Source organism: Mytilus edulis, chromosome 7, assembly GCF_963676685.1.
Source record: "Mytilus edulis chromosome 7, xbMytEdul2.2, whole genome shotgun sequence".
Lineage (NCBI taxonomy): Eukaryota > Metazoa > Mollusca > Bivalvia > Mytilida > Mytilidae > Mytilus > Mytilus edulis.
In genome coordinates, this window is record NC_092350.1 from 60,260,944 (window position 1) to 60,267,337 (window position 6,394).

Below are 6,394 nucleotides of genomic sequence, written 5' to 3' on the forward strand. Positions count from 1 at the left end.
TTATACACTAAAAATGATAAAGTATATTTCTCCAATAAAATGACTTCATGTCACTTTTTTTTAAACTTAAGCCAGATATTTATGAACGGACAATGTTGCATAATTAAACACATAATGACATGGAGTTATCCATTAGTGGTTGTATTCCAAAAGTAATTTCAATTGTTGATAACAGGGGTGAAAAGTATAAATTTGATTGATTTTCAAATTTGATATACTTGATACAGGTTTTTCTAATAAAAGACCCGCTGATGACTACAGACATCGTGTAAATGGTTTGAGTTTATTCAGAATTGAGAGAGGTGTAAGTTGCAGCATACATTGCGTTTTATGTGATAAGAATGGTGAGTGCAGAGAATGTGGAATTGGTTTTTACGGTCCAACATGCAATTTGAAATGTTCTTCTGACTGTCAATCTAAAGGCTGCAAACAGACTACGGGAAAATGTAAATGTATGTATAACTAAGCTTTTGTATTTTTATTCTATGATATGTACACACTTTAACAGTGATAAAAAATTATTTACCTAATAATGTATGAAACGTGAGTCATTTTTAACTTGAACACCCAAAATATATTCAATTATTGAATATGTTTAAAAAAAATTTCTTCATTTCATTTTCAGAAACTTGACATCTTATCGAACGCATTGTGACGATAGGATTGCAGTATTTTAATTGAATGCTACATAGATTTTTTTCCACGTATATATCATACATGTTGTAATATAAAATTATGATTAAATTTTAAAAAGTACCTCAGGCTATGAGGAATAAAAAGTTATGAGACCTTTAAGTAAAAACAACTTTTATCTACGTCCGGTTTTTTGTTATACATTTTTATGATTACTTCCAGTAAAAATGATATCTTTCCTCATTCCAGGTCTGGTTTCTCCCCAAATGCAACACTTTTTTACAACCAGATGAATGTTTCAATTCACCATAAACTTTTAATCAAATAGAAATTATTGAGTTTTTAATCATTCTGAAAGAAAAAATGGACGGTTGGTTTTCAGTCCATGCTTTCACAGACGCTGGAAAACTTATATATATATACATATATGAAGATGTAGTATGATTGCCAATGAGACAATTCTTCACAAGACCCCAATTGACACAAAAATTTAAGGTCTTAACTAAGGTCAACGCACGGCCCTCAACAATTGCCAAAGCCCACACCGCATAGTCAGCTATAAAAGGCCCGAAATGACAATGCAAAACAATTCAAATGAGAAAAATAACGGCCTAATTTATGTACATGAAATGAACGGAAAACAAATATGTAACACATCAACAAACGACAACCACTGATTTACAGGCTCTTAACTTGGGACAGACATAGTATTAAGAAGATGTTGTATGGTTGCAAATGATACAATTATCAAGCAATGTTTAAATGACATGGATGTGAGAAATTATCGGCAATAGGGCTTTATTTTGCCCACACATCAAAAATATGAAGCACTTCAAAAAGAAGATTGACAACCTGATTAATAAAACAAAACCATTTACGAAAAAAAATTATCAGAGACATACCCACAGACTTGGGGCATTCACATACAGAGAATGCAGTTCGATTAAATCCTCCATAAACCGGGAAAAAAACCTATAAGGGAATAACGCCATTTTTCTACAGCTTATCCGTGTTAGCTCACGATATTAACAGCTTTTGTTCATTTTCTTTCGAAATAAAATTCGCCTTCAAAATCAAAACAGTAAATTGCTGTTCATATAATTCAACTGGCCCCTTAACAAATATATATACTAGTTCAGAGTATGTAAAAATGATCAATCTGTTCGTCTAAAGATGTCAAACGCTATCCGTATTAATTAACCAAACAATAGCGTATATAGGGTAGCGACTGACATCTTGTTAGTGGTATTGAATGACCAGAACATAACGAATGAAAAATTATTAAACAGAAACGCTCATCGTAACACATGAAGCCATTGGCTACAGTTTGATATATCTGTGCTGAAATGTGTTATAAAAGAAATTATGAAACAAATTCAAACGTTTGATCTTCCCATCTGATTAGCAACTTTCTGCTTTAAATGTCTCTAGAAGTTCTGTATTTTCTATTTTTATTTTTTTTACCCTCAACACAAATAACTGTATATACGATGTGGGTTTTGTTAATTGTGGAATGTTGGTCGTTGATCTAAACATTCTGTATCTGATGGATATTTGCAATTGTCTAATTGGCAAATATACCACATCTTCTTATTTCATACAGTATTTTAACGGATTATTTCTATGAACAAGATGTGGACTTTTAAAATGAAACTATCATTAAAAAGATTATTAACTGCACTTCAAACATCAATATTTTTTTTCGGAAATAACTGGTGAAACATTTAAGACTTTTACTAAAACAAACCTGATTAATTTACCTATACACGTAGAACAACCAATTGGAAAATAAATCTATAAATTCAGAATGACTTTTATTGGTAGTCATTGTTGAAGTCAACACGGCTACCTTCAGTTGCGTTTATCCATTTCAATTGAATTTTGGATGATATTTGTGTCATTGACAATCATACTTCAGCTCCTTATTTTAAATTGTCTTTTTTTAATTGTGAATTTCTTAAAACTCAAATGTCTGAAGTCGACGTACAAATATCAAAGCTTTCAATTGTATCCTGATTCAATCCGTTTTTGTTAGCGTTTCTTTCTTCTACCTCAAACTATGATGTTTATAGAATTTGAGGTAAATCAGCATGATGAATGTTACAAAAAGGCTCTATCGAAACATTAAAGTTCTGTTTTGCGGAGTTCCTGTTCTTACTCTTCCTTAACGTTTGGATATTATGTTTTTTTACTTTTGTTACATTTGTGTATATTTCTGTTCTGTGTGTATGTTTGTGTGTGTAGATGTGTAACATTCAGATATGTTTTAATACTTTTAGATACACCAACAACACCAAACACATCAATTAGAAGTAAGTAATAACTGTTACTTATATTGTTAAAACTTGAAATGTATCATTGAATGAGTTATCCATTTCCATGCATTTCATTGACAGATAACCCCATATTTGACCGTATTATGTCATTTTATTGGAAGGTAACCCATTTTTGAACCGTACGATGTCATTTCTTTCGCAGATATTAACATTTTTGACCGTAATATGTCATTTCGTACGAAAATAGGTCATAGGTTGACCCCAAATCTATCGTCAGATATGCAAACTTTCATTAAAATAGTAATAAATCGAGCTTTGTTTTCGATATTCAATTCTTTTGATAAAAACTATTAAAGAAATAATCATCCATGAATGTATTGATATTTTCTGTTGACATATTTAACAAATGACTAAAATTTCAACTCTTCTTTTCTGTTTTTTGAGTAAGTTCATCAACTTGAATTTTAAAAAAAATATTGAAAATATGCATCAATAAGATCTTTAGATATCGATTTGTGATTTTTCCTCTAGATATTCCAGATATAGGTGTAGATTCTTAATAATGGTATTAAAAATTTAATACAGTTAAAATTACAGCATTTTTTGGTGTCAAAATAAAGGCTTAGGGGCTCTAACTATGAAAAGTATTGGCTCATATTCATTATGAAGACACTGAGGTTTCAACTAATACAAAGTTTACCTTATATAAACTTGAAAACTTCTTTCATGTCTTTTATATTTTGTTTCGTTTTGATTTTTGTTGCGCCACCTATTTCTACATTAATACACATCATTGACTCCCTAGTGGTTATGTTTGAATTTTCCAGATGAAGGTAAATCTAGAAAGGAAATAGGATGCACTAAATTAAAAAGTGTTATTTTCATTTTATTGCATTATGTCCAACATCATCGTACATACTGTTTGATATAGGAATAAGGTATCAAAATTTTACATGAAAACTAAAAATTTATCACAAATACCACTGAGTATAGGGAAAATCATGAATAGTCATAAATTTGTTTTTTTTTGTTCTGTGGAATTTAAAACAAAGATGCTGCGCTGCATCGTTCTTCACTATATTGGATACCTGAATAGCAGAAGTGTTCTTATACACAACGTTATGTTACTGGGTCTGCCAAGTGTTCCATGAAACCTCCATCCAATATAATTAACATTAATTTTATCATGACATCAGTGTTATCGTCAAATAATCTAAGAGCGGTAGGAATCAAGTGTGGAAATAACAAAAATATAAAGTCATTGTTCATACACTATAAATCTCTTTTACCATACAATGATATAACACATTTGATACATGTATGTACTATATGTACTAGTAAAAGTAGAATAACAAAAATATGTAGAAAATGGTACATTAAACCTTGTTTAGATTTTGGATTTGTTTGAGCTTTTGATTTTGTCATTTGACTAGGGACTTAAGTATTTGAAGTTCTTCGGATTTTAGTATTTCTGTGATTTTACCTTTTTTTATACCTATGTTAGAAAGTTGCATATGATTTTATTTTATTTAGAACAATATACCGTTGGAATGCTTATCGGTGCAGCTTTAGGGGCATGAGCAACACCAGTTCTTGCTTTATCAGTCAATACCATGTAGTGCAGATGTTGGGAACGAAAAGCTGAATATGCAAGATTTTGAGAAGTAAGCATTTTAGGTGTATTCTTTTAGATACATTTGATTTTACTTTCTTTATTTTTTTATTTTTTTTTATCTTTCTTAAGAATTCTGACACGATATTGTGATATAGATAAAGTTATGTTTATATAAAAAAAGAAGATTTGGTAGGATTGACAATGAGACAACTCTTGACAAGAGACCAAAATAACCCAGAGATTAACAACTATAGGGCACCGTACGGGCTTCAACAATGAGCAAAGCCCATACCGCATATTCAGCTATAAAAGGCCCCGAAATGACAATGTAAAACAATTCAAACGAGAAAACTAACGGCTTAATTTATGTACAAAATCTGAACGAAAAACAAATATGTAACACATTAACAAACGCCAACCACTGAATTACAGTTTATATGGTGATTTGTATCAAGATAATGAAATGAACTCTGAGTCAAACGAGACGATTTTAATCGTTGTTTTTTTTTTTTTGGCTTCATTTATGTGTTCCAGCAGGGCCGTGATATTCACTTAGTATGTACCTATCAGCTGATATAGTATACAAACCTTTCATATACTGGCATTATCTTGAAACAGGAGTACTGATGACAAAAAGCCGTTGCATCAATAGTTTTACGGGTGCCGTTATGATCAAATCGACATTTATTGATATATGTGTCATATATAACAATAGATATGATCCAATTGTACTGACAACAATTTTGTTGTCTTTTCTTCTTGATGTGTAGTTGTTTTGAGTAACAAAATTGGTTCCACAACACAGTCAAAGACGTGTTTACTAATTACAAGCACTTGAGTTTATCCCTGTTTTTGTAGGATTCTGTGAAGTGTTATTGTTCGATGTTATTGGTGTCAGGAGCTTTGTCGTGGTGTTGTACTTTTGTCTTTGACTTGATCGCTTTTTTGCCTGCATGATATCTAAGATCAAAACTACGAAAGCAGTTTAAGGAATATTATTTTGCTGTTAAAATTATAATTTTAAATGCAAAAATAAAACCAAAGAGGAATAAGAGTCATATTTATTAAATAAATTTTGTTGTTGTTAGACATGTAACATGCAAGTAATATATGTTTTGAATTGTAGATTTGTAGGAGAAAATACATTTGACTATTTTATCTGGAAGACCATCTTCAAATTTACATATGTATATGAATCAGAGCAAAAATAACCACTGATCTCTAATCCTGTGTATTTCTTAAAGACAACAATAGTTACATCTGTAGTTTTGCCTTGTTATAAACATAGCGTTACCTTGTTCATTATATTAATTGTAAAACGTTATTATATTCTAATATTTAACCTTATTAAATATAGTTTTAATGAAGTTCTGTACATCTGAAACCAAGTTTTTAGTAAACTGGATTGCAAAGAAATTTCCTTTGTTAAATGATTTACTTTGCAGTACATGAATGTAGATGTATATCATTCATGTAGAATAAATGATTTTGATATAAGGTTTCTGTAAACTAGTCTATATGGTGCATGTAGTACATGATTTGTTGTTGTAAACGAAACAAATTATCAATGTTGTTCCTTTCTTTGTAATGCAATACATTTGCGATAATTCATATAATAGTTATCAAAGGTACCAGACTTATCATTGAATACAGCAGACGCGCGTTTCGTCTACTTAAGACTTATCGGTGACGCTCAGATCAAAATATTTATAAAGCCAAAGGAGTACAAAGTTGAAGCGCATTGAGGACCCAAAATTCCAAAAAGAAAATCCTTAGTATTTCATAAAAATCATAAATTTATATGAATGACCATATATTTGATATTCATGTCAACACCGAAGTACTGACTACTGGGCTGGTGATACCCTCG

General features: G+C 30.6%; 1 long non-coding RNA gene across 1 annotated transcript; it reads left to right on the forward strand.

Moving 5' to 3' along the window:
* The first annotated feature begins 231 nt into the window (after positions 1–231).
* Positions 232–5,944, forward strand: LOC139481903 (uncharacterized). Its single transcript, XR_011654724.1, has 4 exons — positions 232–452; positions 2,913–2,945; positions 4,443–4,573; positions 5,651–5,944. It is a non-coding gene; the product is annotated as an uncharacterized lncRNA (long non-coding RNA).
* Positions 5,945–6,394: the final 450 nt, after the last annotated feature.